The sequence below is a fragment of the Musa acuminata genome, unplaced genomic scaffold (genome assembly GCF_036884655.1).
Source record: "Musa acuminata AAA Group cultivar baxijiao unplaced genomic scaffold, Cavendish_Baxijiao_AAA HiC_scaffold_253, whole genome shotgun sequence".
Classification (NCBI taxonomy): Eukaryota; Viridiplantae; Streptophyta; class Magnoliopsida; order Zingiberales; family Musaceae; genus Musa; species Musa acuminata.
The window spans coordinates 1-27306 of record NW_027020518.1 but is presented as its reverse complement, the minus strand read 5'-3'; the positions used below and the strand labels follow the sequence as shown (position 1 = coordinate 27306).

At 55.2% G+C, this 27306-nt stretch overlaps 40 non-coding genes and 1 pseudogene across 40 annotated transcripts; all 41 read left to right on the top strand.

Moving 5' to 3' along the window:
* Positions 1 to 414: 414 nt before the first annotated feature.
* Positions 415 to 533, top strand: LOC135657409 (5S ribosomal RNA). The gene has a single exon (XR_010504828.1). It is a non-coding gene; the product is annotated as a 5S ribosomal RNA (ribosomal RNA).
* Positions 534 to 1079: 546 nt separating this feature from the next.
* Positions 1080 to 1198, top strand: LOC135657408 (5S ribosomal RNA). Its single transcript, XR_010504827.1, has one exon. It is a non-coding gene; the product is annotated as a 5S ribosomal RNA (ribosomal RNA).
* A 546-nt stretch (positions 1199 to 1744) lies between these two features.
* LOC135657407 (5S ribosomal RNA) lies at positions 1745 to 1863 on the top strand. The gene has a single exon (XR_010504826.1). It is a non-coding gene; the product is annotated as a 5S ribosomal RNA (ribosomal RNA).
* Positions 1864 to 2409: 546 nt separating this feature from the next.
* LOC135657405 (5S ribosomal RNA) lies at positions 2410 to 2528 on the top strand. The gene has a single exon (XR_010504824.1). It is a non-coding gene; the product is annotated as a 5S ribosomal RNA (ribosomal RNA).
* Positions 2529 to 3074: 546 nt separating this feature from the next.
* LOC135657404 (5S ribosomal RNA) lies at positions 3075 to 3193 on the top strand. The gene has a single exon (XR_010504823.1). It is a non-coding gene; the product is annotated as a 5S ribosomal RNA (ribosomal RNA).
* A 546-nt stretch (positions 3194 to 3739) lies between these two features.
* Positions 3740 to 3858, top strand: LOC135657403 (5S ribosomal RNA). The gene has a single exon (XR_010504822.1). It is a non-coding gene; the product is annotated as a 5S ribosomal RNA (ribosomal RNA).
* Positions 3859 to 4404: 546 nt separating this feature from the next.
* On the top strand, positions 4405 to 4523 carry LOC135657402 (5S ribosomal RNA). The gene has a single exon (XR_010504821.1). It is a non-coding gene; the product is annotated as a 5S ribosomal RNA (ribosomal RNA).
* Positions 4524 to 5069: 546 nt separating this feature from the next.
* LOC135657401 (5S ribosomal RNA) lies at positions 5070 to 5188 on the top strand. Its single transcript, XR_010504820.1, has one exon. It is a non-coding gene; the product is annotated as a 5S ribosomal RNA (ribosomal RNA).
* A 546-nt stretch (positions 5189 to 5734) lies between these two features.
* On the top strand, positions 5735 to 5853 carry LOC135657400 (5S ribosomal RNA). The gene has a single exon (XR_010504819.1). It is a non-coding gene; the product is annotated as a 5S ribosomal RNA (ribosomal RNA).
* A 546-nt stretch (positions 5854 to 6399) lies between these two features.
* LOC135657399 (5S ribosomal RNA) lies at positions 6400 to 6518 on the top strand. The gene has a single exon (XR_010504818.1). It is a non-coding gene; the product is annotated as a 5S ribosomal RNA (ribosomal RNA).
* Positions 6519 to 7064: 546 nt separating this feature from the next.
* Positions 7065 to 7183, top strand: LOC135657398 (5S ribosomal RNA). Its single transcript, XR_010504817.1, has one exon. It is a non-coding gene; the product is annotated as a 5S ribosomal RNA (ribosomal RNA).
* Positions 7184 to 7729: 546 nt separating this feature from the next.
* Positions 7730 to 7848, top strand: LOC135657397 (5S ribosomal RNA). The gene has a single exon (XR_010504816.1). It is a non-coding gene; the product is annotated as a 5S ribosomal RNA (ribosomal RNA).
* Positions 7849 to 8394: 546 nt separating this feature from the next.
* Positions 8395 to 8513, top strand: LOC135657396 (5S ribosomal RNA). The gene has a single exon (XR_010504815.1). It is a non-coding gene; the product is annotated as a 5S ribosomal RNA (ribosomal RNA).
* A 546-nt stretch (positions 8514 to 9059) lies between these two features.
* Positions 9060 to 9178, top strand: LOC135657394 (5S ribosomal RNA). Its single transcript, XR_010504813.1, has one exon. It is a non-coding gene; the product is annotated as a 5S ribosomal RNA (ribosomal RNA).
* Positions 9179 to 9724: 546 nt separating this feature from the next.
* LOC135657393 (5S ribosomal RNA) lies at positions 9725 to 9843 on the top strand. The gene has a single exon (XR_010504812.1). It is a non-coding gene; the product is annotated as a 5S ribosomal RNA (ribosomal RNA).
* Positions 9844 to 10389: 546 nt separating this feature from the next.
* LOC135657410 (5S ribosomal RNA) lies at positions 10390 to 10508 on the top strand. Its single transcript, XR_010504829.1, has one exon. It is a non-coding gene; the product is annotated as a 5S ribosomal RNA (ribosomal RNA).
* A 545-nt stretch (positions 10509 to 11053) lies between these two features.
* Positions 11054 to 11172, top strand: LOC135657392 (5S ribosomal RNA). Its single transcript, XR_010504811.1, has one exon. It is a non-coding gene; the product is annotated as a 5S ribosomal RNA (ribosomal RNA).
* A 546-nt stretch (positions 11173 to 11718) lies between these two features.
* LOC135657391 (5S ribosomal RNA) lies at positions 11719 to 11837 on the top strand. The gene has a single exon (XR_010504810.1). It is a non-coding gene; the product is annotated as a 5S ribosomal RNA (ribosomal RNA).
* A 546-nt stretch (positions 11838 to 12383) lies between these two features.
* Positions 12384 to 12502, top strand: LOC135657390 (5S ribosomal RNA). The gene has a single exon (XR_010504809.1). It is a non-coding gene; the product is annotated as a 5S ribosomal RNA (ribosomal RNA).
* Positions 12503 to 13048: 546 nt separating this feature from the next.
* Positions 13049 to 13167, top strand: LOC135657389 (5S ribosomal RNA). Its single transcript, XR_010504808.1, has one exon. It is a non-coding gene; the product is annotated as a 5S ribosomal RNA (ribosomal RNA).
* Positions 13168 to 13713: 546 nt separating this feature from the next.
* On the top strand, positions 13714 to 13832 carry LOC135657388 (5S ribosomal RNA). Its single transcript, XR_010504807.1, has one exon. It is a non-coding gene; the product is annotated as a 5S ribosomal RNA (ribosomal RNA).
* A 546-nt stretch (positions 13833 to 14378) lies between these two features.
* LOC135657387 (5S ribosomal RNA) lies at positions 14379 to 14497 on the top strand. Its single transcript, XR_010504806.1, has one exon. It is a non-coding gene; the product is annotated as a 5S ribosomal RNA (ribosomal RNA).
* Positions 14498 to 15043: 546 nt separating this feature from the next.
* LOC135657386 (5S ribosomal RNA) lies at positions 15044 to 15162 on the top strand. The gene has a single exon (XR_010504805.1). It is a non-coding gene; the product is annotated as a 5S ribosomal RNA (ribosomal RNA).
* A 546-nt stretch (positions 15163 to 15708) lies between these two features.
* On the top strand, positions 15709 to 15827 carry LOC135657385 (5S ribosomal RNA). The gene has a single exon (XR_010504804.1). It is a non-coding gene; the product is annotated as a 5S ribosomal RNA (ribosomal RNA).
* A 546-nt stretch (positions 15828 to 16373) lies between these two features.
* LOC135657383 (5S ribosomal RNA) lies at positions 16374 to 16492 on the top strand. The gene has a single exon (XR_010504802.1). It is a non-coding gene; the product is annotated as a 5S ribosomal RNA (ribosomal RNA).
* Positions 16493 to 17038: 546 nt separating this feature from the next.
* LOC135657382 (5S ribosomal RNA) lies at positions 17039 to 17157 on the top strand. Its single transcript, XR_010504801.1, has one exon. It is a non-coding gene; the product is annotated as a 5S ribosomal RNA (ribosomal RNA).
* A 547-nt stretch (positions 17158 to 17704) lies between these two features.
* Positions 17705 to 17823, top strand: LOC135657381 (5S ribosomal RNA). Its single transcript, XR_010504800.1, has one exon. It is a non-coding gene; the product is annotated as a 5S ribosomal RNA (ribosomal RNA).
* Positions 17824 to 18369: 546 nt separating this feature from the next.
* Positions 18370 to 18488, top strand: LOC135657380 (5S ribosomal RNA). The gene has a single exon (XR_010504799.1). It is a non-coding gene; the product is annotated as a 5S ribosomal RNA (ribosomal RNA).
* A 546-nt stretch (positions 18489 to 19034) lies between these two features.
* LOC135657379 (5S ribosomal RNA) lies at positions 19035 to 19153 on the top strand. The gene has a single exon (XR_010504798.1). It is a non-coding gene; the product is annotated as a 5S ribosomal RNA (ribosomal RNA).
* A 546-nt stretch (positions 19154 to 19699) lies between these two features.
* LOC135657378 (5S ribosomal RNA) lies at positions 19700 to 19818 on the top strand. Its single transcript, XR_010504797.1, has one exon. It is a non-coding gene; the product is annotated as a 5S ribosomal RNA (ribosomal RNA).
* A 546-nt stretch (positions 19819 to 20364) lies between these two features.
* LOC135657377 (5S ribosomal RNA) lies at positions 20365 to 20483 on the top strand. Its single transcript, XR_010504796.1, has one exon. It is a non-coding gene; the product is annotated as a 5S ribosomal RNA (ribosomal RNA).
* Positions 20484 to 21029: 546 nt separating this feature from the next.
* Positions 21030 to 21148, top strand: LOC135657376 (5S ribosomal RNA). The gene has a single exon (XR_010504795.1). It is a non-coding gene; the product is annotated as a 5S ribosomal RNA (ribosomal RNA).
* Positions 21149 to 21694: 546 nt separating this feature from the next.
* LOC135657374 (5S ribosomal RNA) lies at positions 21695 to 21813 on the top strand. Its single transcript, XR_010504794.1, has one exon. It is a non-coding gene; the product is annotated as a 5S ribosomal RNA (ribosomal RNA).
* A 546-nt stretch (positions 21814 to 22359) lies between these two features.
* On the top strand, positions 22360 to 22478 carry LOC135657373 (5S ribosomal RNA). Its single transcript, XR_010504793.1, has one exon. It is a non-coding gene; the product is annotated as a 5S ribosomal RNA (ribosomal RNA).
* Positions 22479 to 23024: 546 nt separating this feature from the next.
* On the top strand, positions 23025 to 23143 carry LOC135657413 (5S ribosomal RNA). The gene has a single exon (XR_010504831.1). It is a non-coding gene; the product is annotated as a 5S ribosomal RNA (ribosomal RNA).
* A 544-nt stretch (positions 23144 to 23687) lies between these two features.
* Positions 23688 to 23803, top strand: LOC135657412 (5S ribosomal RNA; annotated as a pseudogene).
* A 545-nt stretch (positions 23804 to 24348) lies between these two features.
* On the top strand, positions 24349 to 24467 carry LOC135657406 (5S ribosomal RNA). The gene has a single exon (XR_010504825.1). It is a non-coding gene; the product is annotated as a 5S ribosomal RNA (ribosomal RNA).
* A 546-nt stretch (positions 24468 to 25013) lies between these two features.
* LOC135657395 (5S ribosomal RNA) lies at positions 25014 to 25132 on the top strand. Its single transcript, XR_010504814.1, has one exon. It is a non-coding gene; the product is annotated as a 5S ribosomal RNA (ribosomal RNA).
* Positions 25133 to 25678: 546 nt separating this feature from the next.
* LOC135657384 (5S ribosomal RNA) lies at positions 25679 to 25797 on the top strand. Its single transcript, XR_010504803.1, has one exon. It is a non-coding gene; the product is annotated as a 5S ribosomal RNA (ribosomal RNA).
* Positions 25798 to 26343: 546 nt separating this feature from the next.
* LOC135657411 (5S ribosomal RNA) lies at positions 26344 to 26462 on the top strand. Its single transcript, XR_010504830.1, has one exon. It is a non-coding gene; the product is annotated as a 5S ribosomal RNA (ribosomal RNA).
* A 546-nt stretch (positions 26463 to 27008) lies between these two features.
* Positions 27009 to 27127, top strand: LOC135657372 (5S ribosomal RNA). The gene has a single exon (XR_010504792.1). It is a non-coding gene; the product is annotated as a 5S ribosomal RNA (ribosomal RNA).
* Positions 27128 to 27306: the final 179 nt, after the last annotated feature.

Genomic DNA, 27306 nt, shown 5'->3' with positions numbered 1-27306 from the left:
AAACATACAATGATCAGACATGTATGGTTCCAGGATGGGTGACCCCATGGGAAGTCCTCGTGTTGCACTCCTTTTTGCGCCCCGAGCGGCCAAAACCTCTCCCGTCGACCTCCGAGGCGATGGTTTTGGGCCTCGGAATTCGCCGTGACCGCTACGCAGTCAGTCTCGTGGGGCTCGGAGAGAGCTTTCCGGAATGGGGCCGCAATAGCGATTCCGAGTTCGTTCGAGAAAGTCCCGATGGTTTCGGCGCGCGCTTGCCGTGTCCGGTACGCGGTCGGCCTCGTGGGCATCGGAGAGATCCGACGATGGCGATTCCGAGATCGTTCGAGAGGTTTCGGGGCGCGCAATGGGCTCCGGTCGTCGATATGCGCCGTCCGCGACGTGCACAAAGGCGAGGGACGACGCACACAAAACGAGTGCGATCATACCAGCACTAAAGCACCGGATCCCATCAGAACTCCGAAGTTAAGCGTGCTTGGGCGAGAGTAGTACTAGGATGGGTGACCCCCTGGGAAGTCCTCGTGTTGCACTCCTTTTTGCGCCCCGAGCGGCCAAAAGACTTACTTAAAACTCTCCTTTAAGCTTTTCAATTTTTCCAGCATCATGGCCAACAGTAAATGTGTCAGTAACATGTAAATGAAGTCATCATCTAAAAATTTCTTCGTAAACATACAATGATCAGACATGTATGGTTCCAGGATGGGTGACCCCATGGGAAGTCCTCGTGTTGCACTCCTTTTTGCGCCCCGAGCGGCCAAAACCTCTCCCGTCGACCTCCGAGGCGATGGTTTTGGGCCTCGGAATTCGCCGTGACCGCTACGCAGTCAGTCTCGTGGGGCTCGGAGAGAGCTTTCCGGAATGGGGCCGCAATAGCGATTCCGAGTTCGTTCGAGAAAGTCCCGATGGTTTCGGCGCGCGCTTGCCGTGTCCGGTACGCGGTCGGCCTCGTGGGCATCGGAGAGATCCGACGATGGCGATTCCGAGATCGTTCGAGAGGTTTCGGGGCGCGCAATGGGCTCCGGTCGTCGATATGCGCCGTCCGCGACGTGCACAAAGGCGAGGGACGACGCACACAAAACGAGTGCGATCATACCAGCACTAAAGCACCGGATCCCATCAGAACTCCGAAGTTAAGCGTGCTTGGGCGAGAGTAGTACTAGGATGGGTGACCCCCTGGGAAGTCCTCGTGTTGCACTCCTTTTTGCGCCCCGAGCGGCCAAAAGACTTACTTAAAACTCTCCTTTAAGCTTTTCAATTTTTCCAGCATCATGGCCAACAGTAAATGTGTCAGTAACATGTAAATGAAGTCATCATCTAAAAATTTCTTCGTAAACATACAATGATCAGACATGTATGGTTCCAGGATGGGTGACCCCATGGGAAGTCCTCGTGTTGCACTCCTTTTTGCGCCCCGAGCGGCCAAAACCTCTCCCGTCGACCTCCGAGGCGATGGTTTTGGGCCTCGGAATTCGCCGTGACCGCTACGCAGTCAGTCTCGTGGGGCTCGGAGAGAGCTTTCCGGAATGGGGCCGCAATAGCGATTCCGAGTTCGTTCGAGAAAGTCCCGATGGTTTCGGCGCGCGCTTGCCGTGTCCGGTACGCGGTCGGCCTCGTGGGCATCGGAGAGATCCGACGATGGCGATTCCGAGATCGTTCGAGAGGTTTCGGGGCGCGCAATGGGCTCCGGTCGTCGATATGCGCCGTCCGCGACGTGCACAAAGGCGAGGGACGACGCACACAAAACGAGTGCGATCATACCAGCACTAAAGCACCGGATCCCATCAGAACTCCGAAGTTAAGCGTGCTTGGGCGAGAGTAGTACTAGGATGGGTGACCCCCTGGGAAGTCCTCGTGTTGCACTCCTTTTTGCGCCCCGAGCGGCCAAAAGACTTACTTAAAACTCTCCTTTAAGCTTTTCAATTTTTCCAGCATCATGGCCAACAGTAAATGTGTCAGTAACATGTAAATGAAGTCATCATCTAAAAATTTCTTCGTAAACATACAATGATCAGACATGTATGGTTCCAGGATGGGTGACCCCATGGGAAGTCCTCGTGTTGCACTCCTTTTTGCGCCCCGAGCGGCCAAAACCTCTCCCGTCGACCTCCGAGGCGATGGTTTTGGGCCTCGGAATTCGCCGTGACCGCTACGCAGTCAGTCTCGTGGGGCTCGGAGAGAGCTTTCCGGAATGGGGCCGCAATAGCGATTCCGAGTTCGTTCGAGAAAGTCCCGATGGTTTCGGCGCGCGCTTGCCGTGTCCGGTACGCGGTCGGCCTCGTGGGCATCGGAGAGATCCGACGATGGCGATTCCGAGATCGTTCGAGAGGTTTCGGGGCGCGCAATGGGCTCCGGTCGTCGATATGCGCCGTCCGCGACGTGCACAAAGGCGAGGGACGACGCACACAAAACGAGTGCGATCATACCAGCACTAAAGCACCGGATCCCATCAGAACTCCGAAGTTAAGCGTGCTTGGGCGAGAGTAGTACTAGGATGGGTGACCCCCTGGGAAGTCCTCGTGTTGCACTCCTTTTTGCGCCCCGAGCGGCCAAAAGACTTACTTAAAACTCTCCTTTAAGCTTTTCAATTTTTCCAGCATCATGGCCAACAGTAAATGTGTCAGTAACATGTAAATGAAGTCATCATCTAAAAATTTCTTCGTAAACATACAATGATCAGACATGTATGGTTCCAGGATGGGTGACCCCATGGGAAGTCCTCGTGTTGCACTCCTTTTTGCGCCCCGAGCGGCCAAAACCTCTCCCGTCGACCTCCGAGGCGATGGTTTTGGGCCTCGGAATTCGCCGTGACCGCTACGCAGTCAGTCTCGTGGGGCTCGGAGAGAGCTTTCCGGAATGGGGCCGCAATAGCGATTCCGAGTTCGTTCGAGAAAGTCCCGATGGTTTCGGCGCGCGCTTGCCGTGTCCGGTACGCGGTCGGCCTCGTGGGCATCGGAGAGATCCGACGATGGCGATTCCGAGATCGTTCGAGAGGTTTCGGGGCGCGCAATGGGCTCCGGTCGTCGATATGCGCCGTCCGCGACGTGCACAAAGGCGAGGGACGACGCACACAAAACGAGTGCGATCATACCAGCACTAAAGCACCGGATCCCATCAGAACTCCGAAGTTAAGCGTGCTTGGGCGAGAGTAGTACTAGGATGGGTGACCCCCTGGGAAGTCCTCGTGTTGCACTCCTTTTTGCGCCCCGAGCGGCCAAAAGACTTACTTAAAACTCTCCTTTAAGCTTTTCAATTTTTCCAGCATCATGGCCAACAGTAAATGTGTCAGTAACATGTAAATGAAGTCATCATCTAAAAATTTCTTCGTAAACATACAATGATCAGACATGTATGGTTCCAGGATGGGTGACCCCATGGGAAGTCCTCGTGTTGCACTCCTTTTTGCGCCCCGAGCGGCCAAAACCTCTCCCGTCGACCTCCGAGGCGATGGTTTTGGGCCTCGGAATTCGCCGTGACCGCTACGCAGTCAGTCTCGTGGGGCTCGGAGAGAGCTTTCCGGAATGGGGCCGCAATAGCGATTCCGAGTTCGTTCGAGAAAGTCCCGATGGTTTCGGCGCGCGCTTGCCGTGTCCGGTACGCGGTCGGCCTCGTGGGCATCGGAGAGATCCGACGATGGCGATTCCGAGATCGTTCGAGAGGTTTCGGGGCGCGCAATGGGCTCCGGTCGTCGATATGCGCCGTCCGCGACGTGCACAAAGGCGAGGGACGACGCACACAAAACGAGTGCGATCATACCAGCACTAAAGCACCGGATCCCATCAGAACTCCGAAGTTAAGCGTGCTTGGGCGAGAGTAGTACTAGGATGGGTGACCCCCTGGGAAGTCCTCGTGTTGCACTCCTTTTTGCGCCCCGAGCGGCCAAAAGACTTACTTAAAACTCTCCTTTAAGCTTTTCAATTTTTCCAGCATCATGGCCAACAGTAAATGTGTCAGTAACATGTAAATGAAGTCATCATCTAAAAATTTCTTCGTAAACATACAATGATCAGACATGTATGGTTCCAGGATGGGTGACCCCATGGGAAGTCCTCGTGTTGCACTCCTTTTTGCGCCCCGAGCGGCCAAAACCTCTCCCGTCGACCTCCGAGGCGATGGTTTTGGGCCTCGGAATTCGCCGTGACCGCTACGCAGTCAGTCTCGTGGGGCTCGGAGAGAGCTTTCCGGAATGGGGCCGCAATAGCGATTCCGAGTTCGTTCGAGAAAGTCCCGATGGTTTCGGCGCGCGCTTGCCGTGTCCGGTACGCGGTCGGCCTCGTGGGCATCGGAGAGATCCGACGATGGCGATTCCGAGATCGTTCGAGAGGTTTCGGGGCGCGCAATGGGCTCCGGTCGTCGATATGCGCCGTCCGCGACGTGCACAAAGGCGAGGGACGACGCACACAAAACGAGTGCGATCATACCAGCACTAAAGCACCGGATCCCATCAGAACTCCGAAGTTAAGCGTGCTTGGGCGAGAGTAGTACTAGGATGGGTGACCCCCTGGGAAGTCCTCGTGTTGCACTCCTTTTTGCGCCCCGAGCGGCCAAAAGACTTACTTAAAACTCTCCTTTAAGCTTTTCAATTTTTCCAGCATCATGGCCAACAGTAAATGTGTCAGTAACATGTAAATGAAGTCATCATCTAAAAATTTCTTCGTAAACATACAATGATCAGACATGTATGGTTCCAGGATGGGTGACCCCATGGGAAGTCCTCGTGTTGCACTCCTTTTTGCGCCCCGAGCGGCCAAAACCTCTCCCGTCGACCTCCGAGGCGATGGTTTTGGGCCTCGGAATTCGCCGTGACCGCTACGCAGTCAGTCTCGTGGGGCTCGGAGAGAGCTTTCCGGAATGGGGCCGCAATAGCGATTCCGAGTTCGTTCGAGAAAGTCCCGATGGTTTCGGCGCGCGCTTGCCGTGTCCGGTACGCGGTCGGCCTCGTGGGCATCGGAGAGATCCGACGATGGCGATTCCGAGATCGTTCGAGAGGTTTCGGGGCGCGCAATGGGCTCCGGTCGTCGATATGCGCCGTCCGCGACGTGCACAAAGGCGAGGGACGACGCACACAAAACGAGTGCGATCATACCAGCACTAAAGCACCGGATCCCATCAGAACTCCGAAGTTAAGCGTGCTTGGGCGAGAGTAGTACTAGGATGGGTGACCCCCTGGGAAGTCCTCGTGTTGCACTCCTTTTTGCGCCCCGAGCGGCCAAAAGACTTACTTAAAACTCTCCTTTAAGCTTTTCAATTTTTCCAGCATCATGGCCAACAGTAAATGTGTCAGTAACATGTAAATGAAGTCATCATCTAAAAATTTCTTCGTAAACATACAATGATCAGACATGTATGGTTCCAGGATGGGTGACCCCATGGGAAGTCCTCGTGTTGCACTCCTTTTTGCGCCCCGAGCGGCCAAAACCTCTCCCGTCGACCTCCGAGGCGATGGTTTTGGGCCTCGGAATTCGCCGTGACCGCTACGCAGTCAGTCTCGTGGGGCTCGGAGAGAGCTTTCCGGAATGGGGCCGCAATAGCGATTCCGAGTTCGTTCGAGAAAGTCCCGATGGTTTCGGCGCGCGCTTGCCGTGTCCGGTACGCGGTCGGCCTCGTGGGCATCGGAGAGATCCGACGATGGCGATTCCGAGATCGTTCGAGAGGTTTCGGGGCGCGCAATGGGCTCCGGTCGTCGATATGCGCCGTCCGCGACGTGCACAAAGGCGAGGGACGACGCACACAAAACGAGTGCGATCATACCAGCACTAAAGCACCGGATCCCATCAGAACTCCGAAGTTAAGCGTGCTTGGGCGAGAGTAGTACTAGGATGGGTGACCCCCTGGGAAGTCCTCGTGTTGCACTCCTTTTTGCGCCCCGAGCGGCCAAAAGACTTACTTAAAACTCTCCTTTAAGCTTTTCAATTTTTCCAGCATCATGGCCAACAGTAAATGTGTCAGTAACATGTAAATGAAGTCATCATCTAAAAATTTCTTCGTAAACATACAATGATCAGACATGTATGGTTCCAGGATGGGTGACCCCATGGGAAGTCCTCGTGTTGCACTCCTTTTTGCGCCCCGAGCGGCCAAAACCTCTCCCGTCGACCTCCGAGGCGATGGTTTTGGGCCTCGGAATTCGCCGTGACCGCTACGCAGTCAGTCTCGTGGGGCTCGGAGAGAGCTTTCCGGAATGGGGCCGCAATAGCGATTCCGAGTTCGTTCGAGAAAGTCCCGATGGTTTCGGCGCGCGCTTGCCGTGTCCGGTACGCGGTCGGCCTCGTGGGCATCGGAGAGATCCGACGATGGCGATTCCGAGATCGTTCGAGAGGTTTCGGGGCGCGCAATGGGCTCCGGTCGTCGATATGCGCCGTCCGCGACGTGCACAAAGGCGAGGGACGACGCACACAAAACGAGTGCGATCATACCAGCACTAAAGCACCGGATCCCATCAGAACTCCGAAGTTAAGCGTGCTTGGGCGAGAGTAGTACTAGGATGGGTGACCCCCTGGGAAGTCCTCGTGTTGCACTCCTTTTTGCGCCCCGAGCGGCCAAAAGACTTACTTAAAACTCTCCTTTAAGCTTTTCAATTTTTCCAGCATCATGGCCAACAGTAAATGTGTCAGTAACATGTAAATGAAGTCATCATCTAAAAATTTCTTCGTAAACATACAATGATCAGACATGTATGGTTCCAGGATGGGTGACCCCATGGGAAGTCCTCGTGTTGCACTCCTTTTTGCGCCCCGAGCGGCCAAAACCTCTCCCGTCGACCTCCGAGGCGATGGTTTTGGGCCTCGGAATTCGCCGTGACCGCTACGCAGTCAGTCTCGTGGGGCTCGGAGAGAGCTTTCCGGAATGGGGCCGCAATAGCGATTCCGAGTTCGTTCGAGAAAGTCCCGATGGTTTCGGCGCGCGCTTGCCGTGTCCGGTACGCGGTCGGCCTCGTGGGCATCGGAGAGATCCGACGATGGCGATTCCGAGATCGTTCGAGAGGTTTCGGGGCACGCAATGGGCTCCGGTCGTCGATATGCGCCGTCCGCGACGTGCACAAAGGCGAGGGACGACGCACACAAAACGAGTGCGATCATACCAGCACTAAAGCACCGGATCCCATCAGAACTCCGAAGTTAAGCGTGCTTGGGCGAGAGTAGTACTAGGATGGGTGACCCCCTGGGAAGTCCTCGTGTTGCACTCCTTTTTGCGCCCCGAGCGGCCAAAAGACTTACTTAAAACTCTCCTTTAAGCTTTTCAATTTTTCCAGCATCATGGCCAACAGTAAATGTGTCAGTAACATGTAAATGAAGTCATCATCTAAAAATTTCTTCGTAAACATACAATGATCAGACATGTATGGTTCCAGGATGGGTGACCCCATGGGAAGTCCTCGTGTTGCACTCCTTTTTGCGCCCCGAGCGGCCAAAACCTCTCCCGTCGACCTCCGAGGCGATGGTTTTGGGCCTCGGAATTCGCCGTGACCGCTACGCAGTCAGTCTCGTGGGGCTCGGAGAGAGCTTTCCGGAATGGGGCCGCAATAGCGATTCCGAGTTCGTTCGAGAAAGTCCCGATGGTTTCGGCGCGCGCTTGCCGTGTCCGGTACGCGGTCGGCCTCGTGGGCATCGGAGAGATCCGACGATGGCGATTCCGAGATCGTTCGAGAGGTTTCGGGGCGCGCAATGGGCTCCGGTCGTCGATATGCGCCGTCCGCGACGTGCACAAAGGCGAGGGACGACGCACACAAAACGAGTGCGATCATACCAGCACTAAAGCACCGGATCCCATCAGAACTCCGAAGTTAAGCGTGCTTGGGCGAGAGTAGTACTAGGATGGGTGACCCCCTGGGAAGTCCTCGTGTTGCACTCCTTTTTGCGCCCCGAGCGGCCAAAAGACTTACTTAAAACTCTCCTTTAAGCTTTTCAATTTTTCCAGCATCATGGCCAACAGTAAATGTGTCAGTAACATGTAAATGAAGTCATCATCTAAAAATTTCTTCGTAAACATACAATGATCAGACATGTATGGTTCCAGGATGGGTGACCCCATGGGAAGTCCTCGTGTTGCACTCCTTTTTGCGCCCCGAGCGGCCAAAACCTCTCCCGTCGACCTCCGAGGCGATGGTTTTGGGCCTCGGAATTCGCCGTGACCGCTACGCAGTCAGTCTCGTGGGGCTCGGAGAGAGCTTTCCGGAATGGGGCCGCAATAGCGATTCCGAGTTCGTTCGAGAAAGTCCCGATGGTTTCGGCGCGCGCTTGCCGTGTCCGGTACGCGGTCGGCCTCGTGGGCATCGGAGAGATCCGACGATGGCGATTCCGAGATCGTTCGAGAGGTTTCGGGGCGCGCAATGGGCTCCGGTCGTCGATATGCGCCGTCCGCGACGTGCACAAAGGCGAGGGACGACGCACACAAAACGAGTGCGATCATACCAGCACTAAAGCACCGGATCCCATCAGAACTCCGAAGTTAAGCGTGCTTGGGCGAGAGTAGTACTAGGATGGGTGACCCCCTGGGAAGTCCTCGTGTTGCACTCCTTTTTGCGCCCCGAGCGGCCAAAAGACTTACTTAAAACTCTCCTTTAAGCTTTTCAATTTTTCCAGCATCATGGCCAACAGTAAATGTGTCAGTAACATGTAAATGAAGTCATCATCTAAAAATTTCTTCGTAAACATACAATGATCAGACATGTATGGTTCCAGGATGGGTGACCCCATGGGAAGTCCTCGTGTTGCACTCCTTTTTGCGCCCCGAGCGGCCAAAACCTCTCCCGTCGACCTCCGAGGCGATGGTTTTGGGCCTCGGAATTCGCCGTGACCGCTACGCAGTCAGTCTCGTGGGGCTCGGAGAGAGCTTTCCGGAATGGGGCCGCAATAGCGATTCCGAGTTCGTTCGAGAAAGTCCCGATGGTTTCGGCGCGCGCTTGCCGTGTCCGGTACGCGGTCGGCCTCGTGGGCATCGGAGAGATCCGACGATGGCGATTCCGAGATCGTTCGAGAGGTTTCGGGGCGCGCAATGGGCTCCGGTCGTCGATATGCGCCGTCCGCGACGTGCACAAAGGCGAGGGACGACGCACACAAAACGAGTGCGATCATACCAGCACTAAAGCACCGGATCCCATCAGAACTCCGAAGTTAAGCGTGCTTGGGCGAGAGTAGTACTAGGATGGGTGACCCCCTGGGAAGTCCTCGTGTTGCACTCCTTTTTGCGCCCCGAGCGGCCAAAAGACTTACTTAAAACTCTCCTTTAAGCTTTTCAATTTTTCCAGCATCATGGCCAACAGTAAATGTGTCAGTAACATGTAAATGAAGTCATCATCTAAAAATTTCTTCGTAAACATACAATGATCAGACATGTATGGTTCCAGGATGGGTGACCCCATGGGAAGTCCTCGTGTTGCACTCCTTTTTGCGCCCCGAGCGGCCAAAACCTCTCCCGTCGACCTCCGAGGCGATGGTTTTGGGCCTCGGAATTCGCCGTGACCGCTACGCAGTCAGTCTCGTGGGGCTCGGAGAGAGCTTTCCGGAATGGGGCCGCAATAGCGATTCCGAGTTCGTTCGAGAAAGTCCCGATGGTTTCGGCGCGCGCTTGCCGTGTCCGGTACGCGGTCGGCCTCGTGGGCATCGGAGAGATCCGACGATGGCGATTCCGAGATCGTTCGAGAGGTTTCGGGGCGCGCAATGGGCTCCGGTCGTCGATATGCGCCGTCCGCGACGTGCACAAAGGCGAGGGACGACGCACACAAAACGAGTGCGATCATACCAGCACTAAAGCACCGGATCCCATCAGAACTCCGAAGTTAAGCGTGCTTGGGCGAGAGTAGTACTAGGATGGGTGACCCCCTGGGAAGTCCTCGTGTTGCACTCCTTTTTGCGCCCCGAGCGGCCAAAAGACTTACTTAAAACTCTCCTTTAAGCTTTTCAATTTTTCCAGCATCATGGCCAACAGTAAATGTGTCAGTAACATGTAAATGAAGTCATCATCTAAAAATTTCTTCGTAAACATACAATGATCAGACATGTATGGTTCCAGGATGGGTGACCCCATGGGAAGTCCTCGTGTTGCACTCCTTTTTGCGCCCCGAGCGGCCAAAACCTCTCCCGTCGACCTCCGAGGCGATGGTTTTGGGCCTCGGAATTCGCCGTGACCGCTACGCAGTCAGTCTCGTGGGGCTCGGAGAGAGCTTTCCGGAATGGGGCCGCAATAGCGATTCCGAGTTCGTTCGAGAAAGTCCCGATGGTTTCGGCGCGCGCTTGCCGTGTCCGGTACGCGGTCGGCCTCGTGGGCATCGGAGAGATCCGACGATGGCGATTCCGAGATCGTTCGAGAGGTTTCGGGGCGCGCAATGGGCTCCGGTCGTCGATATGCGCCGTCCGCGACGTGCACAAAGGCGAGGGACGACGCACACAAAACGAGTGCGATCATACCAGCACTAAAGCACCGGATCCCATCAGAACTCCGAAGTTAAGCGTGCTTGGGCGAGAGTAGTACTAGGATGGGTGACCCCATGGGAAGTCCTCGTGTTGCACTCCTTTTTGCGCCCCGAGCGGCCAAAAGACTTACTTAAAACTCTCCTTTAAGCTTTTCAATTTTTCCAGCATCATGGCCAACAGTAAATGTGTCAGTAACATGTAAATGAAGTCATCATCTAAAAATTTCTTCGTAAACATACAATGATCAGACATGTATGGTTCCAGGATGGGTGACCCCATGGGAAGTCCTCGTGTTGCACTCCTTTTTGCGCCCCGAGCGGCCAAAACCTCTCCCGTCGACCTCCGAGGCGATGGTTTTGGGCCTCGGAATTCGCCGTGACCGCTACGCAGTCAGTCTCGTGGGGCTCGGAGAGAGCTTTCCGGAATGGGGCCGCAATAGCGATTCCGAGTTCGTTCGAGAAAGTCCCGATGGTTTCGGCGCGCGCTTGCCGTGCCGGTACGCGGTCGGCCTCGTGGGCATCGGAGAGATCCGACGATGGCGATTCCGAGATCGTTCGAGAGGTTTCGGGGCGCGCAATGGGCTCCGGTCGTCGATATGCGCCGTCCGCGACGTGCACAAAGGCGAGGGACGACGCACACAAAACGAGTGCGATCATACCAGCACTAAAGCACCGGATCCCATCAGAACTCCGAAGTTAAGCGTGCTTGGGCGAGAGTAGTACTAGGATGGGTGACCCCCTGGGAAGTCCTCGTGTTGCACTCCTTTTTGCGCCCCGAGCGGCCAAAAGACTTACTTAAAACTCTCCTTTAAGCTTTTCAATTTTTCCAGCATCATGGCCAACAGTAAATGTGTCAGTAACATGTAAATGAAGTCATCATCTAAAAATTTCTTCGTAAACATACAATGATCAGACATGTATGGTTCCAGGATGGGTGACCCCATGGGAAGTCCTCGTGTTGCACTCCTTTTTGCGCCCCGAGCGGCCAAAACCTCTCCCGTCGACCTCCGAGGCGATGGTTTTGGGCCTCGGAATTCGCCGTGACCGCTACGCAGTCAGTCTCGTGGGGCTCGGAGAGAGCTTTCCGGAATGGGGCCGCAATAGCGATTCCGAGTTCGTTCGAGAAAGTCCCGATGGTTTCGGCGCGCGCTTGCCGTGTCCGGTACGCGGTCGGCCTCGTGGGCATCGGAGAGATCCGACGATGGCGATTCCGAGATCGTTCGAGAGGTTTCGGGGCGCGCAATGGGCTCCGGTCGTCGATATGCGCCGTCCGCGACGTGCACAAAGGCGAGGGACGACGCACACAAAACGAGTGCGATCATACCAGCACTAAAGCACCGGATCCCATCAGAACTCCGAAGTTAAGCGTGCTTGGGCGAGAGTAGTACTAGGATGGGTGACCCCCTGGGAAGTCCTCGTGTTGCACTCCTTTTTGCGCCCCGAGCGGCCAAAAGACTTACTTAAAACTCTCCTTTAAGCTTTTCAATTTTTCCAGCATCATGGCCAACAGTAAATGTGTCAGTAACATGTAAATGAAGTCATCATCTAAAAATTTCTTCGTAAACATACAATGATCAGACATGTATGGTTCCAGGATGGGTGACCCCATGGGAAGTCCTCGTGTTGCACTCCTTTTTGCGCCCCGAGCGGCCAAAACCTCTCCCGTCGACCTCCGAGGCGATGGTTTTGGGCCTCGGAATTCGCCGTGACCGCTACGCAGTCAGTCTCGTGGGGCTCGGAGAGAGCTTTCCGGAATGGGGCCGCAATAGCGATTCCGAGTTCGTTCGAGAAAGTCCCGATGGTTTCGGCGCGCGCTTGCCGTGTCCGGTACGCGGTCGGCCTCGTGGGCATCGGAGAGATCCGACGATGGCGATTCCGAGATCGTTCGAGAGGTTTCGGGGCGCGCAATGGGCTCCGGTCGTCGATATGCGCCGTCCGCGACGTGCACAAAGGCGAGGGACGACGCACACAAAACGAGTGCGATCATACCAGCACTAAAGCACCGGATCCCATCAGAACTCCGAAGTTAAGCGTGCTTGGGCGAGAGTAGTACTAGGATGGGTGACCCCCTGGGAAGTCCTCGTGTTGCACTCCTTTTTGCGCCCCGAGCGGCCAAAAGACTTACTTAAAACTCTCCTTTAAGCTTTTCAATTTTTCCAGCATCATGGCCAACAGTAAATGTGTCAGTAACATGTAAATGAAGTCATCATCTAAAAATTTCTTCGTAAACATACAATGATCAGACATGTATGGTTCCAGGATGGGTGACCCCATGGGAAGTCCTCGTGTTGCACTCCTTTTTGCGCCCCGAGCGGCCAAAACCTCTCCCGTCGACCTCCGAGGCGATGGTTTTGGGCCTCGGAATTCGCCGTGACCGCTACGCAGTCAGTCTCGTGGGGCTCGGAGAGAGCTTTCCGGAATGGGGCCGCAATAGCGATTCCGAGTTCGTTCGAGAAAGTCCCGATGGTTTCGGCGCGCGCTTGCCGTGTCCGGTACGCGGTCGGCCTCGTGGGCATCGGAGAGATCCGACGATGGCGATTCCGAGATCGTTCGAGAGGTTTCGGGGCGCGCAATGGGCTCCGGTCGTCGATATGCGCCGTCCGCGACGTGCACAAAGGCGAGGGACGACGCACACAAAACGAGTGCGATCATACCAGCACTAAAGCACCGGATCCCATCAGAACTCCGAAGTTAAGCGTGCTTGGGCGAGAGTAGTACTAGGATGGGTGACCCCCTGGGAAGTCCTCGTGTTGCACTCCTTTTTGCGCCCCGAGCGGCCAAAAGACTTACTTAAAACTCTCCTTTAAGCTTTTCAATTTTTCCAGCATCATGGCCAACAGTAAATGTGTCAGTAACATGTAAATGAAGTCATCATCTAAAAATTTCTTCGTAAACATACAATGATCAGACATGTATGGTTCCAGGATGGGTGACCCCATGGGAAGTCCTCGTGTTGCACTCCTTTTTGCGCCCCGAGCGGCCAAAACCTCTCCCGTCGACCTCCGAGGCGATGGTTTTGGGCCTCGGAATTCGCCGTGACCGCTACGCAGTCAGTCTCGTGGGGCTCGGAGAGAGCTTTCCGGAATGGGGCCGCAATAGCGATTCCGAGTTCGTTCGAGAAAGTCCCGATGGTTTCGGCGCGCGCTTGCCGTGTCCGGTACGCGGTCGGCCTCGTGGGCATCGGAGAGATCCGACGATGGCGATTCCGAGATCGTTCGAGAGGTTTCGGGGCGCGCAATGGGCTCCGGTCGTCGATATGCGCCGTCCGCGACGTGCACAAAGGCGAGGGACGACGCACACAAAACGAGTGCGATCATACCAGCACTAAAGCACCGGATCCCATCAGAACTCCGAAGTTAAGCGTGCTTGGGCGAGAGTAGTACTAGGATGGGTGACCCCCTGGGAAGTCCTCGTGTTGCACTCCTTTTTGCGCCCCGAGCGGCCAAAAGACTTACTTAAAACTCTCCTTTAAGCTTTTCAATTTTTCCAGCATCATGGCCAACAGTAAATGTGTCAGTAACATGTAAATGAAGTCATCATCTAAAAATTTCTTCGTAAACATACAATGATCAGACATGTATGGTTCCAGGATGGGTGACCCCATGGGAAGTCCTCGTGTTGCACTCCTTTTTGCGCCCCGAGCGGCCAAAACCTCTCCCGTCGACCTCCGAGGCGATGGTTTTGGGCCTCGGAATTCGCCGTGACCGCTACGCAGTCAGTCTCGTGGGGCTCGGAGAGAGCTTTCCGGAATGGGGCCGCAATAGCGATTCCGAGTTCGTTCGAGAAAGTCCCGATGGTTTCGGCGCGCGCTTGCCGTGTCCGGTACGCGGTCGGCCTCGTGGGCATCGGAGAGATCCGACGATGGCGATTCCGAGATCGTTCGAGAGGTTTCGGGGCGCGCAATGGGCTCCGGTCGTCGATATGCGCCGTCCGCGACGTGCACAAAGGCGAGGGACGACGCACACAAAACGAGTGCGATCATACCAGCACTAAAGCACCGGATCCCATCAGAACTCCGAAGTTAAGCGTGCTTGGGCGAGAGTAGTACTAGGATGGGTGACCCCCTGGGAAGTCCTCGTGTTGCACTCCTTTTTGCGCCCCGAGCGGCCAAAAGACTTACTTAAAACTCTCCTTTAAGCTTTTCAATTTTTCCAGCATCATGGCCAACAGTAAATGTGTCAGTAACATGTAAATGAAGTCATCATCTAAAAATTTCTTCGTAAACATACAATGATCAGACATGTATGGTTCCAGGATGGGTGACCCCATGGGAAGTCCTCGTGTTGCACTCCTTTTTGCGCCCCGAGCGGCCAAAACCTCTCCCGTCGACCTCCGAGGCGATGGTTTTGGGCCTCGGAATTCGCCGTGACCGCTACGCAGTCAGTCTCGTGGGGCTCGGAGAGAGCTTTCCGGAATGGGGCCGCAATAGCGATTCCGAGTTCGTTCGAGAAAGTCCCGATGGTTTCGGCGCGCGCTTGCCGTGTCCGGTACGCGGTCGGCCTCGTGGGCATCGGAGAGATCCGACGATGGCGATTCCGAGATCGTTCGAGAGGTTTCGGGGCGCGCAATGGGCTCCGGTCGTCGATATGCGCCGTCCGCGACGTGCACAAAGGCGAGGGACGACGCACACAAAACGAGTGCGATCATACCAGCACTAAAGCACCGGATCCCATCAGAACTCCGAAGTTAAGCGTGCTTGGGCGAGAGTAGTACTAGGATGGGTGACCCCCTGGGAAGTCCTCGTGTTGCACTCCTTTTTGCGCCCCGAGCGGCCAAAAGACTTACTTAAAACTCTCCTTTAAGCTTTTCAATTTTTCCAGCATCATGGCCAACAGTAAATGTGTCAGTAACATGTAAATGAAGTCATCATCTAAAAATTTCTTCGTAAACATACAATGATCAGACATGTATGGTTCCAGGATGGGTGACCCCATGGGAAGTCCTCGTGTTGCACTCCTTTTTGCGCCCCGAGCGGCCAAAACCTCTCCCGTCGACCTCCGAGGCGATGGTTTTGGGCCTCGGAATTCGCCGTGACCGCTACGCAGTCAGTCTCGTGGGGCTCGGAGAGAGCTTTCCGGAATGGGGCCGCAATAGCGATTCCGAGTTCGTTCGAGAAAGTCCCGATGGTTTCGGCGCGCGCTTGCCGTGTCCGGTACGCGGTCGGCCTCGTGGGCATCGGAGAGATCCGACGATGGCGATTCCGAGATCGTTCGAGAGGTTTCGGGGCGCGCAATGGGCTCCGGTCGTCGATATGCGCCGTCCGCGACGTGCACAAAGGCGAGGGACGACGCACACAAAACGAGTGCGATCATACCAGCACTAAAGCACCGGATCCCATCAGAACTCCGAAGTTAAGCGTGCTTGGGCGAGAGTAGTACTAGGATGGGTGACCCCCTGGGAAGTCCTCGTGTTGCACTCCTTTTTGCGCCCCGAGCGGCCAAAAGACTTACTTAAAACTCTCCTTTAAGCTTTTCAATTTTTCCAGCATCATGGCCAACAGTAAATGTGTCAGTAACATGTAAATGAAGTCATCATCTAAAAATTTCTTCGTAAACATACAATGATCAGACATGTATGGTTCCAGGATGGGTGACCCCATGGGAAGTCCTCGTGTTGCACTCCTTTTTGCGCCCCGAGCGGCCAAAACCTCTCCCGTCGACCTCCGAGGCGATGGTTTTGGGCCTCGGAATTCGCCGTGACCGCTACGCAGTCAGTCTCGTGGGGCTCGGAGAGAGCTTTCCGGAATGGGGCCGCAATAGCGATTCCGAGTTCGTTCGAGAAAGTCCCGATGGTTTCGGCGCGCGCTTGCCGTGTCCGGTACGCGGTCGGCCTCGTGGGCATCGGAGAGATCCGACGATGGCGATTCCGAGATCGTTCGAGAGGTTTCGGGGCGCGCAATGGGCTCCGGTCGTCGATATGCGCCGTCCGCGACGTGCACAAAGGCGAGGGACGACGCACACAAAACGAGTGCGATCATACCAGCACTAAAGCACCGGATCCCATCAGAACTCCGAAGTTAAGCGTGCTTGGGCGAGAGTAGTACTAGGATGGGTGACCCCCTGGGAAGTCCTCGTGTTGCACTCCTTTTTGCGCCCCGAGCGGCCAAAAGACTTACTTAAAACTCTCCTTTAAGCTTTTCAATTTTTCCAGCATCATGGCCAACAGTAAATGTGTCAGTAACATGTAAATGAAGTCATCATCTAAAAATTTCTTCGTAAACATACAATGATCAGACATGTATGGTTCCAGGATGGGTGACCCCATGGGAAGTCCTCGTGTTGCACTCCTTTTTGCGCCCCGAGCGGCCAAAACCTCTCCCGTCGACCTCCGAGGCGATGGTTTTGGGCCTCGGAATTCGCCGTGACCGCTACGCAGTCAGTCTCGTGGGGCTCGGAGAGAGCTTTCCGGAATGGGGCCGCAATAGCGATTCCGAGTTCGTTCGAGAAAGTCCCGATGGTTTCGGCGCGCGCTTGCCGTGTCCGGTACGCGGTCGGCCTCGTGGGCATCGGAGAGATCCGACGATGGCGATTCCGAGATCGTTCGAGAGGTTTCGGGGCGCGCAATGGGCTCCGGTCGTCGATATGCGCCGTCCGCGACGTGCACAAAGGCGAGGGACGACGCACACAAAACGAGTGCGATCATACCAGCACTAAAGCACCGGATCCCATCAGAACTCCGAAGTTAAGCGTGCTTGGGCGAGAGTAGTACTAGGATGGGTGACCCCCTGGGAAGTCCTCGTGTTGCACTCCTTTTTGCGCCCCGAGCGGCCAAAAGACTTACTTAAAACTCTCCTTTAAGCTTTTCAATTTTTCCAGCATCATGGCCAACAGTAAATGTGTCAGTAACATGTAAATGAAGTCATCATCTAAAAATTTCTTCGTAAACATACAATGATCAGACATGTATGGTTCCAGGATGGGTGACCCCATGGGAAGTCCTCGTGTTGCACTCCTTTTTGCGCCCCGAGCGGCCAAAACCTCTCCCGTCGACCTCCGAGGCGATGGTTTTGGGCCTCGGAATTCGCCGTGACCGCTACGCAGTCAGTCTCGTGGGGCTCGGAGAGAGCTTTCCGGAATGGGGCCGCAATAGCGATTCCGAGTTCGTTCGAGAAAGTCCCGATGGTTTCGGCGCTGCGCTTGCCGTGTCCGGTACGCGGTCGGCCTCGTGGGCATCGGAGAGATCCGACGATGGCGATTCCGAGATCGTTCGAGAGGTTTCGGGGCGCGCAATGGGCTCCGGTCGTCGATATGCGCCGTCCGCGACGTGCACAAAGGCGAGGGACGACGCACACAAAACGAGTGCGATCATACCAGCACTAAAGCACCGGATCCCATCAGAACTCCGAAGTTAAGCGTGCTTGGGCGAGAGTAGTACTAGGATGGGTGACCCCCTGGGAAGTCCTCGTGTTGCACTCCTTTTTGCGCCCCGAGCGGCCAAAAGACTTACTTAAAACTCTCCTTTAAGCTTTTCAATTTTTCCAGCATCATGGCCAACAGTAAATGTGTCAGTAACATGTAAATGAAGTCATCATCTAAAAATTTCTTCGTAAACATACAATGATCAGACATGTATGGTTCCAGGATGGGTGACCCCATGGGAAGTCCTCGTGTTGCACTCCTTTTTGCGCCCCGAGCGGCCAAAACCTCTCCCGTCGACCTCCGAGGCGATGGTTTTGGGCCTCGGAATTCGCCGTGACCGCTACGCAGTCAGTCTCGTGGGGCTCGGAGAGAGCTTTCCGGAATGGGGCCGCAATAGCGATTCCGAGTTCGTTCGAGAAAGTCCCGATGGTTTCGGCGCGCGCTTGCCGTGTCCGGTACGCGGTCGGCCTCGTGGGCATCGGAGAGATCCGACGATGGCGATTCCGAGATCGTTCGAGAGGTTTCGGGGCGCGCAATGGGCTCCGGTCGTCGATATGCGCCGTCCGCGACGTGCACAAAGGCGAGGGACGACGCACACAAAACGAGTGCGATCATACCAGCACTAAAGCACCGGATCCCATCAGAACTCCGAAGTTAAGCGTGCTTGGGCGAGAGTAGTACTAGGATGGGTGACCCCCTGGGAAGTCCTCGTGTTGCACTCCTTTTTGCGCCCCGAGCGGCCAAAAGACTTACTTAAAACTCTCCTTTAAGCTTTTCAATTTTTCCAGCATCATGGCCAACAGTAAATGTGTCAGTAACATGTAAATGAAGTCATCATCTAAAAATTTCTTCGTAAACATACAATGATCAGACATGTATGGTTCCAGGATGGGTGACCCCATGGGAAGTCCTCGTGTTGCACTCCTTTTTGCGCCCCGAGCGGCCAAAACCTCTCCCGTCGACCTCCGAGGCGATGGTTTTGGGCCTCGGAATTCGCCGTGACCGCTACGCAGTCAGTCTCGTGGGGCTCGGAGAGAGCTTTCCGGAATGGGGCCGCAATAGCGATTCCGAGTTCGTTCGAGAAAGTCCCGATGGTTTCGGCGCGCGCTTGCCGTGTCCGGTACGCGGTCGGCCTCGTGGGCATCGGAGAGATCCGACGATGGCGATTCCGAGATCGTTCGAGAGGTTTCGGGGCGCGCAATGGGCTCCGGTCGTCGATATGCGCCGTCCGCGACGTGCACAAAGGCGAGGGACGACGCACACAAAACGAGTGCGATCATACCAGCACTAAAGCACCGGATCCCATCAGAACTCCGAAGTTAAGCGTGCTTGGGCGAGAGTAGTACTAGGATGGGTGACCCCCTGGGAAGTCCTCGTGTTGCACTCCTTTTTGCGCCCCGAGCGGCCAAAAGACTTACTTAAAACTCTCCTTTAAGCTTTTCAATTTTTCCAGCATCATGGCCAACAGTAAATGTGTCAGTAACATGTAAATGAAGTCATCATCTAAAAATTTCTTCGTAAACATACAATGATCAGACATGTATGGTTCCAGGATGGGTGACCCCATGGGAAGTCCTCGTGTTGCACTCCTTTTTGCGCCCCGAGCGGCCAAAACCTCTCCCGTCGACCTCCGAGGCGATGGTTTTGGGCCTCGGAATTCGCCGTGACCGCTACGCAGTCAGTCTCGTGGGGCTCGGAGAGAGCTTTCCGGAATGGGGCCGCAATAGCGATTCCGAGTTCGTTCGAGAAAGTCCCGATGGTTTCGGCGCGCGCTTGCCGTGTCCGGTACGCGGTCGGCCTCGTGGGCATCGGAGAGATCCGACGATGGCGATTCCGAGATCGTTCGAGAGGTTTCGGGGCGCGCAATGGGCTCCGGTCGTCGATATGCGCCGTCCGCGACGTGCACAAAGGCGAGGGACGACGCACACAAAACGAGTGCGATCATACCAGCACTAAAGCACCGGATCCCATCAGAACTCCGAAGTTAAGCGTGCTTGGGCGAGAGTAGTACTAGGATGGGTGACCCCCTGGGAAGTCCTCGTGTTGCACTCCTTTTTGCGCCCCGAGCGGCCAAAAGACTTACTTAAAACTCTCCTTTAAGCTTTTCAATTTTTCCAGCATCATGGCCAACAGTAAATGTGTCAGTAACATGTAAATGAAGTCATCATCTAAAAATTTCTTCGTAAACATACAATGATCAGACATGTATGGTTCCAGGATGGGTGACCCCATGGGAAGTCCTCGTGTTGCACTCCTTTTTGCGCCCCGAGCGGCCAAAACCTCTCCCGTCGACCTCCGAGGCGATGGTTTTGGGCCTCGGAATTCGCCGTGACCGCTACGCAGTCAGTCTCGTGGGGCTCGGAGAGAGCTTTCCGGAATGGGGCCGCAATAGCGATTCCGAGTTCGTTCGAGAAAGTCCCGATGGTTTCGGCGCGCGCTTGCCGTGTCCGGTACGCGGTCGGCCTCGTGGGCATCGGAGAGATCCGACGATGGCGATTCCGAGATCGTTCGAGAGGTTTCGGGGCGCGCAATGGGCTCCGGTCGTCGATATGCGCCGTCCGCGACGTGCACAAAGGCGAGGGACGACGCACACAAAACGAGTGCGATCATACCAGCACTAAAGCACCGGATCCCATCAGAACTCCGAAGTTAAGCGTGCTTGGGCGAGAGTAGTACTAGGATGGGTGACCCCCTGGGAAGTCCTCGTGTTGCACTCCTTTTTGCGCCCCGAGCGGCCAAAAGACTTACTTAAAACTCTCCTTTAAGCTTTTCAATTTTTCCAGCATCATGGCCAACAGTAAATGTGTCAGTAACATGTAAATGAAGTCATCATCTAAAAATTTCTTCGTAAACATACAATGATCAGACATGTATGGTTCCAGGATGGGTGACCCCATGGGAAGTCCTCGTGTTGCACTCCTTTTTGCGCCCCGAGCGGCCAAAACCTCTCCCGTCGACCTCCGAGGCGATGGTTTTGGGCCTCGGAATTCGCCGTGACCGCTACGCAGTCAGTCTCGTGGGGCTCGGAGAGAGCTTTCCGGAATGGGGCCGCAATAGCGATTCCGAGTTCGTTCGAGAAAGTCCCGATGGTTTCGGCGCGCGCTTGCCGTGTCCGGTACGCGGTCGGCCTCGTGGGCATCGGAGAGATCCGACGATGGCGATTCCGAGATCGTTCGAGAGGTTTCGGGGCGCGCAATGGGCTCCGGTCGTCGATATGCGCCGTCCGCGACGTGCACAAAGGCGAGGGACGACGCACACAAAACGAGTGCGATCATACCAGCACTAAAGCACCGGATCCCATCAGAACTCCGAAGTTAAGCGTGCTTGGGCGAGAGTAGTACTAGGATGGGTGACCCCCTGGGAAGTCCTCGTGTTGCACTCCTTTTTGCGCCCCGAGCGGCCAAAAGACTTACTTAAAACTCTCCTTTAAGCTTTTCAATTTTTCCAGCATCATGGCCAACAGTAAATGTGTCAGTAACATGTAAATGAAGTCATCATCTAAAAATTTCTTCGTAAACATACAATGATCAGACATGTATGGTTCCAGGATGGGTGACCCCATGGGAAGTCCTCGTGTTGCACTCCTTTTTGCGCCCCGAGCGGCCAAAACCTCTCCCGTCGACCTCCGAGGCGATGGTTTTGGGCCTCGGAATTCGCCGTGACCGCTACGCAGTCAGTCTCGTGGGGCTCGGAGAGAGCTTTCCGGAATGGGGCCGCAATAGCGATTCCGAGTTCGTTCGAGAAAGTCCCGATGGTTTCGGCGCGCGCTTGCCGTGTCCGGTACGCGGTCGGCCTCGTGGGCATCGGAGAGATCCGACGATGGCGATTCCGAGATCGTTCGAGAGGTTTCGGGGCGCGCAATGGGCTCCGGTCGTCGATATGCGCCGTCCGCGACGTGCACAAAGGCGAGGGACGACGCACACAAAACGAGTGCGATCATACCAGCACTAAAGCACCGGATCCCATCAGAACTCCGAAGTTAAGCGTGCTTGGGCGAGAGTAGTACTAGGATGGGTGACCCCCTGGGAAGTCCTCGTGTTGCACTCCTTTTTGCGCCCCGAGCGGCCAAAAGACTTACTTAAAACTCTCCTTTAAGCTTTTCAATTTTTCCAGCATCATGGCCAACAGTAAATGTGTCAGTAACATGTAAATGAAGTCATCATCTAAAAATTTCTTCGTAAACATACAATGATCAGACATGTATGGTTCCAGGATGGGTGACCCCATGGGAAGTCCTCGTGTTGCACTCCTTTTTGCGCCCCGAGCGGCCAAAACCTCTCCCGTCGACCTCCGAGGCGATGGTTTTGGGCCTCGGAATTCGCCGTGACCGCTACGCAGTCAGTCTCGTGGGGCTCGGAGAGAGCTTTCCGGAATGGGGCCGCAATAGCGATTCCGAGTTCGTTCGAGAAAGTCCCGATGGTTTCGGCGCGCGCTTGCCGTGTCCGGTACGCGGTCGGCCTCGTGGGCATCGGAGAGATCCGACGATGGCGATTCCGAGATCGTTCGAGAGGTTTCGGGGCGCGCAATGGGCTCCGGTCGTCGATATGCGCCGTCCGCGACGTGCACAAAGGCGAGGGACGACGCACACAAAACGAGTGCGATCATACCAGCACTAAAGCACCGGATCCCATCAGAACTCCGAAGTTAAGCGTGCTTGGGCGAGAGTAGTACTAGGATGGGTGACCCCCTGGGAAGTCCTCGTGTTGCACTCCTTTTTGCGCCCCGAGCGGCCAAAAGACTTACTTAAAACTCTCCTTTAAGCTTTTCAATTTTTCCAGCATCATGGCCAACAGTAAATGTGTCAGTAACATGTAAATGAAGTCATCATCTAAAAATTTCTTCGTAAACATACAATGATCAGACATGTATGGTTCCAGGATGGGTGACCCCATGGGAAGTCCTCGTGTTGCACTCCTTTTTGCGCCCCGAGCGGCCAAAACCTCTCCCGTCGACCTCCGAGGCGATGGTTTTGGGCCTCGGAATTCGCCGTGACCGCTACGCAGTCAGTCTCGTGGGGCTCGGAGAGAGCTTTCCGGAATGGGGCCGCAATAGCGATTCCGAGTTCGTTCGAGAAAGTCCCGATGGTTTCGGCGCGCGCTTGCCGTGTCCGGTACGCGGTCGGCCTCGTGGGCATCGGAGAGATCCGACGATGGCGATTCCGAGATCGTTCGAGAGGTTTCGGGGCGCGCAATGGGCTCCGGTCGTCGATATGCGCCGTCCGCGACGTGCACAAAGGCGAGGGACGACGCACACAAAACGAGTGCGATCATACCAGCACTAAAGCACCGGATCCCATCAGAACTCCGAAGTTAAGCGTGCTTGGGCGAGAGTAGTACTAGGATGGGTGACCCCCTGGGAAGTCCTCGTGTTGCACTCCTTTTTGCGCCCCGAGCGGCCAAAAGACTTACTTAAAACTCTCCTTTAAGCTTTTCAATTTTTCCAGCATCATGGCCAACAGTAAATGTGTCAGTAACATGTAAATGAAGTCATCATCTAAAATTTCTTCGTAAACATACAATGATCAGACATGTATGGTTCCAGGATGGGTGACCCCATGGGAAGTCCTCGTGTTGCACTCCTTTTTGCGCCCGAGCGGCCAAAACCTCTCCCGTCGACCTCCGAGGCGATGGTTTTGGGCCTCGGAATTCGCCGTGACCGCTACGCAGTCAGTCTCGTGGGGCTCGGAGAGAGCTTTCCGGAATGGGGCCGCAATAGCGATTCCGAGTTCGTTCGAGAAAGTCCCGATGGTTTCGGCGCGCGCTTGCCGTGTCCGGTACGCGGTCGGCCTCGTGGGCATCGGAGAGATCCGACGATGGCGATTCCGAGATCGTTCGAGAGGTTTCGGGGCGCGCAATGGGCTCCGGTCGTCGATATGCGCCGTCCGCGACGTGCACAAAGGCGAGGGACGACGCACACAAAACGAGTGCGATCATACCAGCTCTAAAGCACCGGATCCATCAGAACTCCGAAGTTAAGCGTGCTTGGCGAGAGTAGTACAGGATGGGTGACCCCCTGGGAAGTCCTCGTGTTGCACTCCTTTTTGCGCCCGAGCGGCCAAAAGACTTACTTAAACTCTCCTTTAAGCTTTTCAATTTTTCCAGCATCATGGCCAACAGTAAATGTGTCAGTAACATGTAAATGAAGTCATCATCTAAAAATTTCTTCGTAAACATACAATGATCAGACATGTATGGTTCCAGGATGGGTGACCCCATGGGAAGTCCTCGTGTTGCACTCCTTTTTGCGCCCCGAGCGGCCAAAACCTCTCCCGTCGACCTCCGAGGCGATGGTTTTGGGCCTCGGAATTCGCCGTGACCGCTACGCAGTCAGTCTCGTGGGGCTCGGAGAGAGCTTTCCGGAATGGGGCCGCAATAGCGATTCCGAGTTCGTTCGAGAAAGTCCCGATGGTTTCGGCGCGCGCTTGCCTGTGTCCGGTACGCGGTCGGCCTCGTGGGCATCGGAGAGATCCGACGATGGCGATTCCGAGATCGTTCGAGAGGTTTCGGGGCGCGCAATGGGCTCCGGTCGTCGATATGCGCCGTCCGCGACGTGCACAAAGGCGAGGGACGACGCACACAAAACGAGTGCGATCATACCAGCACTAAAGCACCGGATCCCATCAGAACTCCGAAGTTAAGCGTGCTTGGGCGAGAGTAGTACTAGGATGGGTGACCCCCTGGGAAGTCCTCGTGTTGCACTCCTTTTTGCGCCCCGAGCGGCCAAAAGACTTACTTAAAACTCTCCTTTAAGCTTTTCAATTTTTCCAGCATCATGGCCAACAGTAAATGTGTCAGTAACATGTAAATGAAGTCATCATCTAAAAATTTCTTCGTAAACATACAATGATCAGACATGTATGGTTCCAGGATGGGTGACCCCATGGGAAGTCCTCGTGTTGCACTCCTTTTTGCGCCCCGAGCGGCCAAAACCTCTCCCGTCGACCTCCGAGGCGATGGTTTTGGGCCTCGGAATTCGCCGTGACCGCTACGCAGTCAGTCTCGTGGGGCTCGGAGAGAGCTTTCCGGAATGGGGCCGCAATAGCGATTCCGAGTTCGTTCGAGAAAGTCCCGATGGTTTCGGCGCGCGCTTGCCGTGTCCGGTACGCGGTCGGCCTCGTGGGCATCGGAGAGATCCGACGATGGCGATTCCGAGATCGTTCGAGAGGTTTCGGGGCGCGCAATGGGCTCCGGTCGTCGATATGCGCCGTCCGCGACGTGCACAAAGGCGAGGGACGACGCACACAAAACGAGTGCGATCATACCAGCACTAAAGCACCGGATCCCATCAGAACTCCGAAGTTAAGCGTGCTTGGGCGAGAGTAGTACTAGGATGGGTGACCCCCTGGGAAGTCCTCGTGTTGCACTCCTTTTTGCGCCCCGAGCGGCCAAAAGACTTACTTAAAACTCTCCTTTAAGCTTTTCAATTTTTCCAGCATCATGGCCAACAGTAAATGTGTCAGTAACATGTAAATGAAGTCATCATCTAAAAATTTCTTCGTAAACATACAATGATCAGACATGTATGGTTCCAGGATGGGTGACCCCATGGGAAGTCCTCGTGTTGCACTCCTTTTTGCGCCCCGAGCGGCCAAAACCTCTCCCGTCGACCTCCGAGGCGATGGTTTTGGGCCTCGGAATTCGCCGTGACCGCTACGCAGTCAGTCTCGTGGGGCTCGGAGAGAGCTTTCCGGAATGGGGCCGCAATAGCGATTCCGAGTTCGTTCGAGAAAGTCCCGATGGTTTCGGCGCGCGCTTGCCGTGTCCGGTACGCGGTCGGCCTCGTGGGCATCGGAGAGATCCGACGATGGCGATTCCGAGATCGTTCGAGAGGTTTCGGGGCGCGCAATGGGCTCCGGTCGTCGATATGCGCCGTCCGCGACGTGCACAAAGGCGAGGGACGACGCACACAAAACGAGTGCGATCATACCAGCACTAAAGCACCGGATCCCATCAGAACTCCGAAGTTAAGCGTGCTTGGGCGAGAGTAGTACTAGGATGGGTGACCCCCTGGGAAGTCCTCGTGTTGCACTCCTTTTTGCGCCCCGAGCGGCCAAAAGACTTACTTAAAACTCTCCTTTAAGCTTTTCAATTTTTCCAGCATCATGGCCAACAGTAAATGTGTCAGTAACATGTAAATGAAGTCATCATCTAAAAATTTCTTCGTAAACATACAATGATCAGACATGTATGGTTCCAGGATGGGTGACCCCATGGGAAGTCCTCGTGTTGCACTCCTTTTTGCGCCCCGAGCGGCCAAAACCTCTCCCGTCGACCTCCGAGGCGATGGTTTTGGGCCTCGGAATTCGCCGTGACCGCTACGCAGTCAGTCTCGTGGGGCTCGGAGAGAGCTTTCCGGAATGGGGCCGCAATAGCGATTCCGAGTTCGTTCGAGAAAGTCCCGATGGTTTCGGCGCGCGCTTGCCGTGTCCGGTACGCGGTCGGCCTCGTGGGCATCGGAGAGATCCGACGATGGCGATTCCGAGATCGTTCGAGAGGTTTCGGGGCGCGCAATGGGCTCCGGTCGTCGATATGCGCCGTCCGCGACGTGCACAAAGGCGAGGGACGACGCACACAAAACGAGTGCGATCATACCAGCACTAAAGCATCGGATCCCATCAGAACTCCGAAGTTAAGCGTGCTTGGGCGAGAGTAGTACTAGGATGGGTGACCCCCTGGGAAGTCCTCGTGTTGCACTCCTTTTTGCGCCCCGAGCGGCCAAAAGACTTACTTAAAACTCTCCTTTAAGCTTTTCAATTTTTCCAGCATCATGGCCAACAGTAAATGTGTCAGTAACATGTAAATGAAGTCATCATCTAAAAATTTCTTCGTAAACATACAATGATCAGACATGTATGGTTCCAGGATGGGTGACCCCATGGGAAGTCCTCGTGTTGCACTCCTTTTTGCGCCCCGAGCGGCCAAAACCTCTCCCGTCGACCTCCGAGGCGATGGTTTTGGGCCTCGGAATTCGCCGTGACCGCTACGCAGTCAGTCTCGTGGGGCTCGGAGAGAGCTTTCCGGAATGGGGCCGCAATAGCGATTCCGAGTTCGTTCGAGAAAGTCCCGATGGTTTCGGCGCGCGCTTGCCGTGTCCGGTACGCGGTCGGCCTCGTGGGCATCGGAGAGATCCGACGATGGCGATTCCGAGATCGTTCGAGAGGTTTCGGGGCGCGCAATGGGCTCCGGTCGTCGATATGCGCCGTCCGCGACGTGCACAAAGGCGAGGGACGACGCACACAAAACGAGTGCGATCATACCAGCACTAAAGCACCGGATCCCATCAGAACTCCGAAGTTAAGCGTGCTTGGGCGAGAGTAGTACTAGGATGGGTGACCCCCTGGGAAGTCCTCGTGTTGCACTCCTTTTTGCGCCCCGAGCGGCCAAAAGACTTACTTAAAACTCTCCTTTAAGCTTTTCAATTTTTCCAGCATCATGGCCAACAGTAAATGTGTCAGTAACATGTAAATGAAGTCATCATCTAAAAATTTCTTCGTAAACATACAATGATCAGACATGTATGGTTCCAGGATGGGTGACCCCA